Source organism: Phyllostomus hastatus, unplaced genomic scaffold (assembly GCF_019186645.2).
Source record: "Phyllostomus hastatus isolate PE091 unplaced genomic scaffold, TTU_PhHast_1.1 phas_scaffold_93, whole genome shotgun sequence".
Taxonomy (NCBI): Eukaryota; Metazoa; Chordata; class Mammalia; order Chiroptera; family Phyllostomidae; genus Phyllostomus; species Phyllostomus hastatus.
Window position 1 is genome coordinate 15,342,458 of NW_025334042.1, and position 14,094 is coordinate 15,356,551.

A 14,094-nucleotide genomic window follows, 5' to 3' on the forward strand; every position below is an offset into this window, starting at 1 on the left:
CAACATTTTAAAAACCAATAAACGAGTGAAATAATGGTAACCAGCTGAGCAAATCTGAGAAACTGATTCCCAAAACAAAAGTAAACAAGAGTATGATTGTAATTTGGAAAACCTTTCTGGGGAATCTGACAGCCCCCGCAAAAAATCCCAAAGATACTGTCATCAGGGTTCTCTTAATGAAACAGATGAAGGAATCCTACAGTTTCGGTAAACCCTTGGCCTACATGCCCAGCCGTCACACAGTCTTTCCAATAAGTTTTTTAATGTCCTCACTCTTAAGTAGTAGCAGACAGCCAAGGATCATTAGACATTTGAGGAAAGTCTTCAGTATACAAAAAAGCAAAACAAGGAAGAAATAAGAAAGAAATTTAGAAGAAATAACAATTGTAAGGGAGAAAAAAACTTTAAAAATAAGACAAAAACTCATCATTAATATCCTCAGAGAAATAATATAGTGTATCCATAAAATAACAACAGGAAGCTATTTAAAAAGTATCTATTATTCAGAGAAGCAAAAAGAGCTCTTGGAACTCAAAACCGTGATATCAGAAATAAAAATTCAGTAGAAAGATTGTAGGATAAAGTTGAAGAATAAATTTGCTCTACTTTAGGAGAAAGTTAATACAAATTAGAGGACCTTTCCAGAAGGCCAAACGTCTGAATAATAAGAGCTTCAGAAAGAGAACAGAGAATCAGAGGGAAGAATAATCAAGGAAATTCTTTAAAAGTATTACCCTGAAATGAAGAACTGGGTCTTTAAATTAAAAGGGCATAGTATCAGGCAGAACAAATCAGGGCCACATCAAGACACATCATTACAGACAATCTGAACACTGGATGCAGAAATAATTCCAGGTTTCCAGAGAGAAAGATCAAATTGCAAGGGTCAAAAAATCAGAACAGCATTAGACTTGTCAATTCATCAACACTGTAAGGTAGAATACAATGAAGAAACACCTTCAAAATTTAGAAGAAAATTATTGCTAGCCTCAATTTATATTTGGCCAAACTGGTCTAATTTTAAATCCAAAATATAGACAGTTTCAGATATATAACTTCTCAAAATATTGACATTCCAGGCACAGTTTTTCAAAAAGATAGGAAAGGATTTATTACACCAAGACAAATCAGTAAAAACAAGTCAATAAAGAAAACAGTATGGAACCCAAGAAATAGAAGATCCAGCACAAAAGAAAAACAAAAGGTATCCCAAGGGCAATGGTGAAGGGAGATTCCAAGTTATAGGGCAGGGCTAGAGATCAATTCATCAAGATTGGAGCTGTTCAGAAGATTTGGGAGTAATTTCTTCAAGAAATAAAATCGACAGAATACCTAATGCATTTGAATTGATTGAGAAGAGATTTGTATAGGCAAAGGAGAGTTTGGGGTTATATTAATAATAAATATCTAGAAAGCTAAGGAGCGAGGGATAAGACAAGTTCCAATGAAAGTAATAGTTTGTTCTGGAAAAGTTTAAAAGCATGGTAAAGCTAAAATGATAGTAAGGAATTAACAGGCCTGAATCTAAATGAAGTCAGAAAACTATAGAGATTTGAAACATGGTAGTCTCATTTGCTTAGAGGGCATTTAAAAAACTGCAGAACTAGGCTTCTGGCCAAGATGGAGGCATAGGTAGACACACTGTGCCTCCTTGCACAACCAAAATAAGGACAACAATAATTTAGAAACAAAAAACAACCAGTACCGACAGAAAATTGAACTGTATGGAAGTCTGACAACCAAGGAGTTAAAGTAAACATATTCATCCAGAGTGGTAGGAGGGGCGGAGTTGGGCAGCCAGTCGGAGAGGGGTTGGAGGGGGCCATGGCAAAGTAGTGGCTGGTGGACCCCTGGTCACACAAGGCTGCAGCTGGAGGACCCAGCAAGGCGGCAGATCGTGGAGAGACGCAGCGCACAAGGTGGCTGGAGGATCAGGCAGTCCCACATTTGCACGCAGGTAAACCAGGTGAAACTGGGGAGTGAAACAGACCAAGCAACCAGGGTCCCAGTGTGGGGAAATAAAGCCTCAAAACGCCGATTGAAAACACCTGTGGGGTTGAGGCAGCGAGAGAAACCCCCAGTCTCACAGGAGTGGTTGATGGAGAAACCCACAGGGTCCTAGAACATACACAAGCCCACCCACATGGGAATCAGCACCAGAAGGGCTCAGTTTGCTTGGGGGAAGAGGTGGAAGTGACTGAAATCTGGCAGAGAGTGGAGCAAGCACCATTATTCCCTTTTGGACCCCTCCCCCACATACAGTGTCACAAGCCAGTAGCTGGTTGCCCCACCCTGGTGAACACGTAAGGCTCCGCCCCTTGCTAAGGAACCAGCCGCTGGGACAAAAAAAAAAAAATGCCCCAAATGAAAGAACAGATCAAAGCTCCAGAAAAAAATATAACTAAGCGACCAAGAGATAGTCAACTTATCAGATGCACAGCTCAAAGCACTGGTAATCAGGATGCTCAAAGAATTTGTTGAATTTGGTCACAAATTAGATGAACAAATGAAGGCTATGCTAAGTGAAATAAAGGAAAATGTACAGGGAACCAATAGTGATGGGAAGGAAACTGGGACTCAAATCAATGGAGTGGACCAGAAGAAAGAAAGAAACATCCAATAAGAAAAGAATGAAGAAACAAGAATTCAAAAAAATGAGGAGAGGCTTAGAAACCTCCAGGACATCTTTAAATGTTCCAGCATCCGAATTATAGGGGTACCAGAAGGAGAAGAGGAAGAGCAACAAGTGGAAAAGTTATTGGAACAAATAATAAAGGAGAATTTCCCCATTCTGGCAAAGGAAATAGACTTCCAGGAAGTCTAGGAAGCTCAGAGAGTCCCAAAGAACTTGGACCCAAGGAGAAACACACCAAGGCACATCATAATTACATTACCCAAGATTAAAATGAAGGAGAAAATCCTAGAAGCAGCAAGAGAAAAGGAGACAGTTACCTACAAAGGAATTCCCGTAAGACTGTCAGCTGATTTCTCAAAAGAGATCTTACAGGCAAGAAGGGGCTGGAAAGAAGTATTCCAAGTCATGAAAGGCGAGAATCTACATCCAAGATTACTCTATCTAGCAAAGCTTTCATTCAGAGTGGAAGGGCAGATAAAGTGCTTCCCAGATAAGGTGAAGTTAAAAGAGTTTATCATCATCAAGCCCTTATTATATGAAATGTTAAAGGAACTTATCTAAGAAAAGAATATTTAAAAAATGTACAGTAAAATGACAGCAAACTCACAATTATTAACAACCACACCTAAAACAAAAACAAAAACAAACTAAACAAACAGCCAGAACAGGAACAGAACCACAGAAATGGAGATCACATGGAAGGTTAGCAACAGGGGAGTGGGAGGAGGAGAGAGGAGGAAAAGGTATAGAGAATAAGTAGCATAGATAGTAGGTAGAAAATAGATAGGGGGAGGGCAAGAATAGCATGGGAAATGTAGAAGCTAAAGAATTTATATGGACATGAACTAAAGTGGGGGAATGTGGGTGGGAGGGGGCATGCAGGGTGGAGGGGAGTGAAGGGGGGGAAATGGGACAACTGTAATAGCATAATCAATAAAATATATTTTTTAAAAATTATAGAATTAAGCTTTGTTATTGCGCTTTTTTTGTCTAAAGGAAGGGACAGATGGCCCACTTGAGGTGGTGAGTCTGAGAGAAGGTCCTCCCTGTAGTGAAGCTGCCCACAGCTCTCCACCTCCAGGGAACTGCAAGAAAGCATGCCTTGGCACCAAATGGAACAGGGGAATTTGCGACCACAATTAAGCTTTAAAAGAAATTTGCAGTCCAATTTCACATTTGGGTGATTAAATAAAACTCAAGATGTAAATTTAGATTTAAGTGGTTCCAAGGAGGAGAGTATACTGCCCTAGGCACTTGGCAGAAGCAAACACAAATCCACTCTGGAAACATGTCCCTTCATCCAAGGCAACAAAGAACTACAAATCACTTTCCAAAGGAAGTTACTGTAGTAGCTCATGATAAAAATGGCTAAACACAAAAAAGATAAGATACTGTAAATGAGAACCAGAAGAAACAACTGCAGAAACTGAGCCTCAAATACTTTAAATGCTGTAATCATCTGATACATTATAAAATAATTATACTTACTATACTTAAATAAGAGAAATTTGAAAACATATCAGAAAACAGAAAACTATACAGATGACATAACATCTTTAAAATAGAGGTTCTAATAATAAAAATATGAAGTTTTAAGTTAAAAACTGAATGGATAAACTAAATAGTTTAAGATGCAGTTATTCTTCATAGAAGAATCCCAGTTAGTAAGTGCAGAAGGAATGAGGTACTGTGGTCATTTTACAACCCTAATGAAATAATTGATCTAGGCAATAGTCAGCAATTACTGTCAGAAGCATTAGTTAAGAGGCTTAATAGGTGAATTAAGCTGACGCTACGTACATACACTGATAAAACTTAACATCATGAAAAGAGGAACAACCAGACATTCTGTTCATGATGGTATACAATGGGAAATGCAGAGCATTATCTATGAAGCAGTCTTGCCCAAAATATAGGACTTTAAATATAACTGCCAGTTTACAGGAAGTAGGAGAATATGTTAAGTGACATCATCGGAATGTGAGTCTGCTGCAATCAGGAACAAAACAGGATTGAATGCCCCAGTTTCTTCAACAAATACATTGCAAGAAAAAAAGGGGAGCTGAAAATGGTTGAAGATTAAAAGACATCTAAGAAACACATCAGCCAAATGCAATGTATAGGTCTGTTTGGATTCTGAATCAAACCATCTATAAAAAGACTTTTATGAACCCTGAAATTCCACTTCTGGGTATATATCTGAAAAAACTCCAAATCCTAATTTAAAAAGATATGTGCACCCCTATATCCACTGCAGTGTTATTTCAATAGCCCAGATATGGGAGCAATCCACATGCCCACCAATAGAAGAGTGGATAAAAAAGTTGTGGCAATTGATACAATGGAATATTACTCACCATAAAAAGAATGAAACCTTACCATTTGTGACAACATGGATGGACCTACCTAGATGGTATTATGCTAAGTGAAATAAGTCTGACAGAGAAATACCATGTGATTTCACTGATATATGGAATCTAAAGAACAAAGTAGACAAACAAAATAGAAACTGAATCACAGATACAGAAAACGAACTAATGATTGATGGTGGGGTTAAGGGACTGGGTAAAAAATGGTGAAGTGATTAAGAAATATGAATTGGGACTTCCGGCCAAGATGGAGGCATAGGTGGACATACCGTACCTCCATGCACAACCAAGATTGGAACAACAACAATTCAGAGGCAGAATAACACCCAGAAGTGACAGAGAATTTATCTGAATGGAAGTCGGACAGCCAAGAAGTTGAAATAGACCCGTTCATCCAGACCGGTAGGAGGGGGCTGAGAGGAGCAGCCAGGCACAGGTTGTAGTGCGGGTCGCAGCAAGGAGAGCAGAGAGAGTTGGGCGCATAAGACATCTGGGGCACGCAAGATCCCAGCGGGTGGACCCTGAGTACGCAAGTGGCAGCTTGCAGACCCAGTGAGGCAGCCATTGTGGAGCAGGGCAGAGCGCGCAACCCAGGACCCCAGAGAAGGGACTGAGGTCCCACGGAGAACAGAGCTACCGCCATTGTTCCCTCTCGACCCTGCCCCCACATACAACGTCACAATCTAGCAACTGGGGTGCCCAGCTCTGGTGAACACCTAAGGCTCCACCCCTCACAGTAACAGCAGCAACCAGGCCAAAAAAAAAAAAAAAAAAAAGAGAGAGAGACATGTCTCAAACAGAAGAACAAATCAATGCCCCAGGACTCATCCTTTTAAGCGACCGAGAGATAGCCAATCTGTCAGATGCACAGTTCAAAACACTGGTGATCAGGAAGCTCACAGAATTGGTTGATTTTGGGCACAAATTAGATGAACAAATCCAGGTTACCATAAAAGAAATGAAGGAAAATGCACAGGGAACCAATAGTGATGGGAAGGAAACTGGGACTCAAAACAATAGAGTGGACCAGAAGGAAGAAAGAAACAACCAAACAGGAAAGAATGGAGAAATAAGAATTCAAAAAAACAAGGAGAAGCTTAGGAACCTCCAGGACATTTTGAAACATTCTAACATCCGAATTATAGGGGTACCAGAAGGAGAAGAGGAAGAGCAACAGATTGAACACGTATTTGAACAAATAATAAAGGAGAACTTCCCCATTCTGGCAAAGGAAATAGACTTCCAGGAAGTCTAGGAAGCTCAGAGAGTCCCAAAGAACTTGGACCCAAGAAGAAACACACCAAGGCACATCATAATTACATTAGCCAAGGTAAAAATGAAGGAGAGAATCCTAGAAGCAGCAAGAGATAAGGGGACAGTAACTGACAAGGGAGTTCCTATCAGACTGTCAGCTGATTTCTCAAAAGAGACCTACAGGCAAGAAGGGGCTGGAAAGAAGTATTCTAAGTCATGAAAGACAAGGACCTACATCCCAGATTACTCTATCCAGCAAAGCTTTCATTTAGAAGGGAAGGGCAGATAAAGTGCTTCTCAGATAAGGTCAAGTTAAAGGAGTTCATCATCACCAAGCCCTTATTTTATGAAATGTTAAAGGGACTTATCTAAGAAAAGAAGATTAAAAAAACATGTATAGTAAAATGACAGCAAATTCGCAATTATTAACAACCACACCTAAAGCAAAACAAAAGAAATTAAGCAAACAACTAGAACAGGAACAGAACCACAGAAATGGATATCACATGGAGGGTTAGCAACAGGGGAGTGGGAGGAGGAGAGAGGGGGAAAAGGTACAGAGAATAAGTAGCATAGATTGTAGGTTGAAAATAGATAGGGGGAGGGTAAGAATAGTATGAGAAATGTAGAAGCTAAAGAACTCATAAGTATGACACATGAACATGACTAAAGGGGGAATGTGGGTGGGAGAGGGTGTACAGGGTGGAGGGGAGTGAAGGGGGGAAATGGGACAACTGTAATAGCATAATCAATAAAGTATATTTTAAAAAAGAAATACAAATTGGTAGTTACCAAATCGTCACGGGGTGTAAAGTTCAGCTTAGAGAACATAGTCAATAATATTGTAATAACTTTTTTTTCTTAACATGCTTTATTGTATTGGCTGGAATGCTCTAAATTAATTAAAGCTTTTGAGGAATTCTTCAATTCCCAAATCCTTAAAAAACTGTGTTGAACCAGCAAAAAAAAAAAAGAGAGAGAGAGAAGTAATGATCTGGACAAATATAAAACAGCATGCCTTACTTAGTTCCTTCTCATGTCCCCAGCTGCTCTCTCATGATGAGGAAGTCTCAGACAGCAGAAAGTTTTAAAACTTCATCACATAAGATCACATGTAAAGAACAAACAATACTGATCTGGTGCCTCTGCCTACACACTGCAGGCCATTTTTAAAATTCCTCGGATGTAATTAGACATCTCACATGCACTGGTGGGCAATGGAAACATGATGTTTATATCCTACAGGACTCAGCTAAAGTTTTTCTAAATACTGTGTTTGGCACTAGAAACTTCATGCTGTATCAGGTCAGTACCAGTGTTAAGCTGTTGGATTCTATAATGAAATATCATAGACATTAACCAAGGACCAATATAAAAATCTGGCCCAGAAAGACTAGAACAGAAATATGCAATTTTCTTGATTCAAGATGGTCAAAAATATGTTTTTAAAAAGCTCTACACACTGTAAGACAAGTGTGTGCAAGAAGCCTTTGTGTGTGTGCTGACTTTATGTGACAACTCTAGCTGGTTCTTTACGAACGATTAGAGACACCCATCTTCAGCAGTGCACATGAGAAATAAACTCTGAAAAAGGCAATTTCTTGGGTTTAGGAAGGACCATATTCTGGGAAGTACTTCAGAAGAACGGACAATAATTCTAGGATTATAGCCAGGAAGGACTTTAGGAGATGCTTTTCAGCTTCTTCTAGATTTCGAATGTTGAATAAACCACTGAAGTGTGATATTTATATTATCCTTTTCTTTGCAAGAAATTGAAGAGCCACAGATTTCTCTATCCTGAATAGCAGACAGATTCTTTTTTTCAATGATTTATATCTCATTCAAGGCATTAGGAAGATGTCTCTTGCTTCCAAGGACTAGCACTGGAATTCCTTGTACCTTGTCGTTTATCTTTTCGCGATCTGCAGCATCTATCATGCAAACGATGGCGTTGACGCCGGCAGTACTGCTCCCACTTGTCCCCCTCCTGTAAAGGAGGGAATGGGGCTGCCCTCCCATGTCCCAGAGCTCCATCGTGAAGTTCCCTTTCGTCGCCTTCCTCACACGGAAGCCCACCGTGGGGATCGTGGCCTTGCTGAACTGGCCGGATGCGATGACACTGACGCAGGTGGTCGTGCCCGGGAACTGCAGCCCCTCGAGCATCAGCCCCACCTCCTCCGTCCAGAGGAGCGAGCGGAGCGCCCAGCAGGCGGCAGGCGGCAGGCGGGAGGGGGCGCCAGCACCACCGAGGCCGGGACGCGGGGCGGACGGGCGGGGGTCAGCAGCGGTGGTGGCTTCCACCGCCGAGCGAGCGGGCCTCGGCCCGGACCCCTCAACGGCTCCTCGGGCGGCGCTACGGCGAAGGTGGGCGGTGCCCGGTGGATACTTGAATTATTGGGGGATCGCGTTGTTCATGCATGATTGTGTAACCACTGGGCTGTACACCTGAAGCGGGTATGAAATAATATTGAATGTTAAGAAAATTGAAAAATAAAATACTGTAAATAAATTAAATTAAATTAATAAAATAAAACAAAACAAAATAAAATAAAATAAAATAAAATAAAATACTGGCTTTTGTGAGCCAGTAGGGAAATTCGGACACTGGCTGGATATGATATGACGTTAAGATATCGTTGTTTTATTACCAAAGGGAAACCGGGCCGCTGTTGTACAAGGGGACAGAGAAGACTAGGACCGAATGTCATCAGTACAGTGCTGCAGCGCTTCCCGCCACCTGGCTCACCGCCTGTTTGTTTATGGCTCCGCCAAACTGTAAGCTCCGCGAGGGCAGGATTCCATTCATCCATCTCATTGTTCTACCCCTTGTCCCTGTAGTTCAGTAGTTGCTTAATAAATATTTGCTGAGTGAAAAAAAAGGTATCAATGTTAATTTTGCTAGATGTAATTTAGTATTGTTATGTTCAAGTTTCTAGATGTAATAATGGTATAATTATATGTTATGTTAAAAAACAGCCCTATTCTTTGAGATGCATAGTATTTACCAACGATATGGTATAATATCTGGCATTTGCATTAAAATAGTTCTATGGGAGTCTGGGAGAAGTGGGAGGGGTATAGATGAAACAAGGTGATGAGTACATGGAGATCCGTTATGCTTTCCTTTCTATTGTATTTGAAAACTTCCACTTAAATTTTCTTTTGAAAAACTCAAAGAGCCCTGACCAGTGTAGCTCAGTTGGTTGGGTGTTGTCCCAGAAAGCAAAAATAACTAGTTCGATTCTGGGCCAGGGCACACGCCTGGGTTTTGGTTCTGTTCCTGGTTGGGGTGCGTGTGAGAAGCACCCGATCAATGTTTCTTGCTTGCATCAATGTTTCTCTCCCTCTCTTCTCCTCTCTCTAAAAATAAATAAATAAAATCTTTAATATAAAAAAAACTCAGAGCAGTTTAGACTTAACTGAAGATAGGATTAATAAACTTGAAAATAAATTAAAAGAGAATATCCAGAACTAAATACTGAGTAACAAAGAGAATATGAAAGAGAAAAATAAGACATATGGAGAGTAAAGTGAGAAATTTAACTAATTAGAGTTCTGGAAAAAGTAAGAGCAATTGAAGCTAAGATTACATTTGAACAGTTTCTAGAACTAATGAAAAACACAAACCCACAGAATGAAGAAGCCCAACAAATTTCAAGCAGTCTAGATGACAAGAAGTCTACACATACACATATCACAGTGAAACTGACTAACATATTAAAAAAAATAGCAGATCTTAGAAGCATCCGGAGTAGGGTTATAAGTGTACACATCTGTCAAAACTCATTGACCTACGCCACATGAGGTCTGCGCATTTCACTGTATGAAAATTTTTACCACATGCAAATTTTACCACATGCAAATTAAAAGCAGCCATAGAAACAGATTACCTTCAAAGAAATGAAGTGGAGAATAGGTAAAAATCCTACATGATCACTGAGAGTAAAAAACAATACTACTTTAATATCCTTTAAAATTTAACTATTAAGGTAGAATTAAAACACACCAAAACAATAACAAATACATTGGGAGACTGATGAATAAAGTTAAATTTTTCCAGGTTTCTTGTATTGTTTGCAAGAAGAGTGTGCTGATTATCAGACTATATTACGAGACCGAAGGGCTCCATATGCCTGCATGCATCAAAGCCCCATGAGACACAAGTGGGAATCCGCAGCCAAGAGAGCAAGAATTCATTAAGGAAACAGCACCAAGCCCAGAGTCACAGGAGCTCAGGCTCCAAGACCTGGCTCCCCAGTGGCTTCCAGTAAATGGGGGAAAATGATTAATCATGGTGACCAACAGAATTAGGGTGGTGGTCTCTACTGATTGGCTGGTACTAGGGTAGGGGGTAATTGATCACTGCATTTGGTCCCCACAACAGCCATGGAGTTGTTCTGTCCAATTGTGTTAGCATAGGCAGTCAGAGTGCAGGGAGTTCCCCACATTGGCCAGGATGGCTGCAGAGGGAGGTTTCCATGCTGAGGAAGCCAAAAGCTAGAAAGATGAATGGATAGGGCCCTGAGTGCACCAAAAGTTGGCAAGGTAATTGGATACAAAAAACTCGCCCTACCCTCCCTATCCTTATAAGAATGGGGGCTTGAGCAGGAATAGGAAATAGTCTTTGAGGTAGGAGGCCACCATTCTCCCAAGTTACATGGCACTTGAATAAAACCTCTTTTCTTTTGCACCAGCACCTGCCTCACGGGTTTGGCTTATGTTGGGGCAGGCAGCCGAATCTCTGTTTTCTCAGTTACAATTTCACAAGGATTTGTTCTGTGGGATTGTTCTACTTTCCTGGGCCTGGAGCTAACACACAACTGAGGCTAAGATATTATGTTTAGTTTGATTGAAACCTTTGTCTTACCCTGGCTGGTGTGACTCAGTGGATTAAGCATCAGCCTGCAAACCAAAAGGTCACCTGTTTGTTAGATCCCGGGTCAGGCCATAGGCCTGGGTTGCAGGCCAGGTCCCCAGGTGGTCATATGCAGGGGGCACCCAATTGATGTTTCTCTCCCTTTATTTCTCCCTCCCTTCTACTTTCCCTAAAAATAAATAAAGAAAATCTTTAAAATTTTTCAATAAAGTATTTTTTCAAAAAACGGAAAAAGAACACTGTCTGAGTAGTCAGTAGACCCCAGGACCTTGTTTCTAAGACTACTAAGGGCCAACCAGAATCTTATTGTCCTGAGGGTTTAATATTAAAGCAAAGGAGAGTGAGGTAAGTGAGTCAGGGTGCTAGGTGAGGCCAGTTTGAATCAAAGGGAAAAAATATAAATAAAAGGTCAGATTAAAGAAAATAAGGCTCCTATGTGATTACAACTGTGTCTTTCAGCTTTAAGTCCGCTGTTCTATACACTGCTGTGACACTGGAGCTGGTATTCTGAAAACTACATGGCATTTTTTCTATCAAGGAGACTTTATTTTTTACAGCAGTGTTAGGGTCACAGAAAAACTGAGCATAAAGTACAGAGAGTTCTCACACAACCCCTGTTCTCATACATGCACAACCTCCTCTACCCACCCCATATCAGAGGGGTACATTAATTATGATCAATGAGCCTACATGGACACATCACTATCAGCTGAAGTCCGCAGTGTACACTAGTGTTCACTCTTGGAGTTGTACATTCTGCAAATGCTCATAAATGTATAATGACACGTATTTACTATTAATAGCATCATACAGAACAGATTCACTGCCCTAAATATTCTGTAATCTGTCTCATCATCTCTTCCTCCCCCCAACTCCAGGCAAACACTAATTTTTCAAAATTATTTTCATAGTTTGGTCTTTTCTACACTGTCATATAGTTGGAATCATACAGTATGTAGCCTTTTCAGATTGGCATCTTTCACTTACTAATAATATGCACTTAAAGTTCCTCATGTCTTTTCATGGCTTGATGGCTCATTTCTTTTTATGGCTCAATAACATTAGATTGTCTGAATGCACCACAGTTTATTTATCCATTCACCTACTGAAGGACATCTTGTTTACTTCACAGATTTTGGTAATTATGAGTTAAGTTCCTATAAACATTCATGTGCAGGTTTATCTATGCACAGGTTTTTTTTTAGAGAGAGAGAGAGACAGAAACATTGATTTGTTATTCCATGTATGCATGCATTCATTGGTTGATTCTTGCACGTGTCCTGACCAGGGATCAAACCTGCAACCTTGGCATATCAGGATGATGCTCCAACCAGTTGAGCTACCTGGCCAGGGCTGTGTACAGAAATTGTCAATTCACTTGAGTAAATACCAAAAAGTGCAATTGCTGGATTGTACAGTAAGAGTATGTTTAGTTTTGTAAGAATCTGTCAAACTGTCTTCCAAAGTGTTTGTACTGTTTTGCATCCCCACCAGCAATGAATAAGAATTCCTGTTGTTCCACACTGGCATGTGGTGGTGTCAGTGTTCTGGACTCTGGCCATTCTAATAGGTGTGTAGTGGTATCTCATGGTTTTAATTTGCACTTCCCTGATGACATATGATGTGAAGCATCTTATCATTTGCTTATTTGCCATCTGTATATCTTCTTTGGTGAGGTGTGTGTTCAGGTCTTTTTATAAACTTTTAATTGAGTTGTTTGTCTTCTTATTGTTTAATTTAAGAATTCTGCCCTGGCTGGCATAGCTCAGTGGATTGAGTGCAGGCTGCGAACCGAAGTGTCGCAGGTTCGATTCCCAGCCAGGGTATATTCCTGGGTTGAAGGCCATAACCCCCAGCAACCACACATTGATGTTTCTCTCTCTCTCTCTCTCCCTCCTTCCCTTCTCTCTCTAAAAATAAATAAAAATAAAATCTTTTAAAAAAAGAATTCTTTGTATATTTTGGATAACATTCTTTTATTAGATACATCTTTTGCAAATTTCTCTCCCAGCCTGTGGCTTGCATTCTTATTCTCTTGACAGCATGTTGCACATAACAGAAATTCTAAATTCTAATGAAATCCAGGTATTAATTATTTTTTTTACCTTGTCCTTGGTGTTGTTATCTAAAAAGTTACTGTCACCCTAGAGCGTTGTCCCGTAAACCAATCGTTGTGGGTTCAATTACTGGTCAGGGCACATCTGAGGTTGCAGTTTTGGACCCTAGCCCAGGCATGTACAATCCCTGGTCCTGGCACCTATGATTCCTGGTCTGGGTGCGTGTGACCCCGGGACCAGGCACATATGGGAAGCAATGGGCTGATACTTCTCTCTTGAATCGATGTTTCTCTCTCTCCTTTCCTCCCTCCCTTTTTCTCTCTTGAGACAATAAAAAAAAGTCCTCTGGTGAGGATAAAATAATAATACTAATAATAATAATAAATAAAAAGTTGTTGTCATACCCAAAGTTATCTAGATATTTTCCTGTGTTATTTTTAGGAGTTTCACATTTTACACTTAAGTTTTTAAGTTTAATGTTGATGAAGGGTATAATGACTGTGTCTAGACTTTTTTTTTTTTTTTTTTGGCATGTGGACATCCAGTTGTTCCAGCACCATATGTTGAAAAGACTGTTTTCTTCATTATACTGCCTTTTCTCCTTGGTCAAAGATCAGTTGGCTATGTTTATGTCAATCTTTCTAGGCTTTGTATTTTTTCCATTAATCTGTGTGTCTGTCATCTCACCAGTAGCACTAGTTTTTAAAATTATTGTAGCTTTATAGGAAATCTTGAAGTCAAATAGTGTCAACCCTCTGACTTTGTTCTTCTCCTCTAACATTGCATTGGCTATTCTGTGTCTTTTGTCTCTCCATACAAACTTTAGTATAAATTTGTCAATATCCACAAAGTAACTTGATGGTCATTTGACTGGAGTTGTGTTGAATCTATAGATCAAGTTGG

General features: G+C 40.1%; 1 pseudogene; it reads right to left on the reverse strand.

Moving 5' to 3' along the window:
- Positions 1-7,953: 7,953 nt before the first annotated feature.
- On the reverse strand, positions 7,954-12,491 carry LOC123812976 (annotated as a pseudogene).
- Between the last annotated feature and the right edge of the window lie 1,603 nt (positions 12,492-14,094).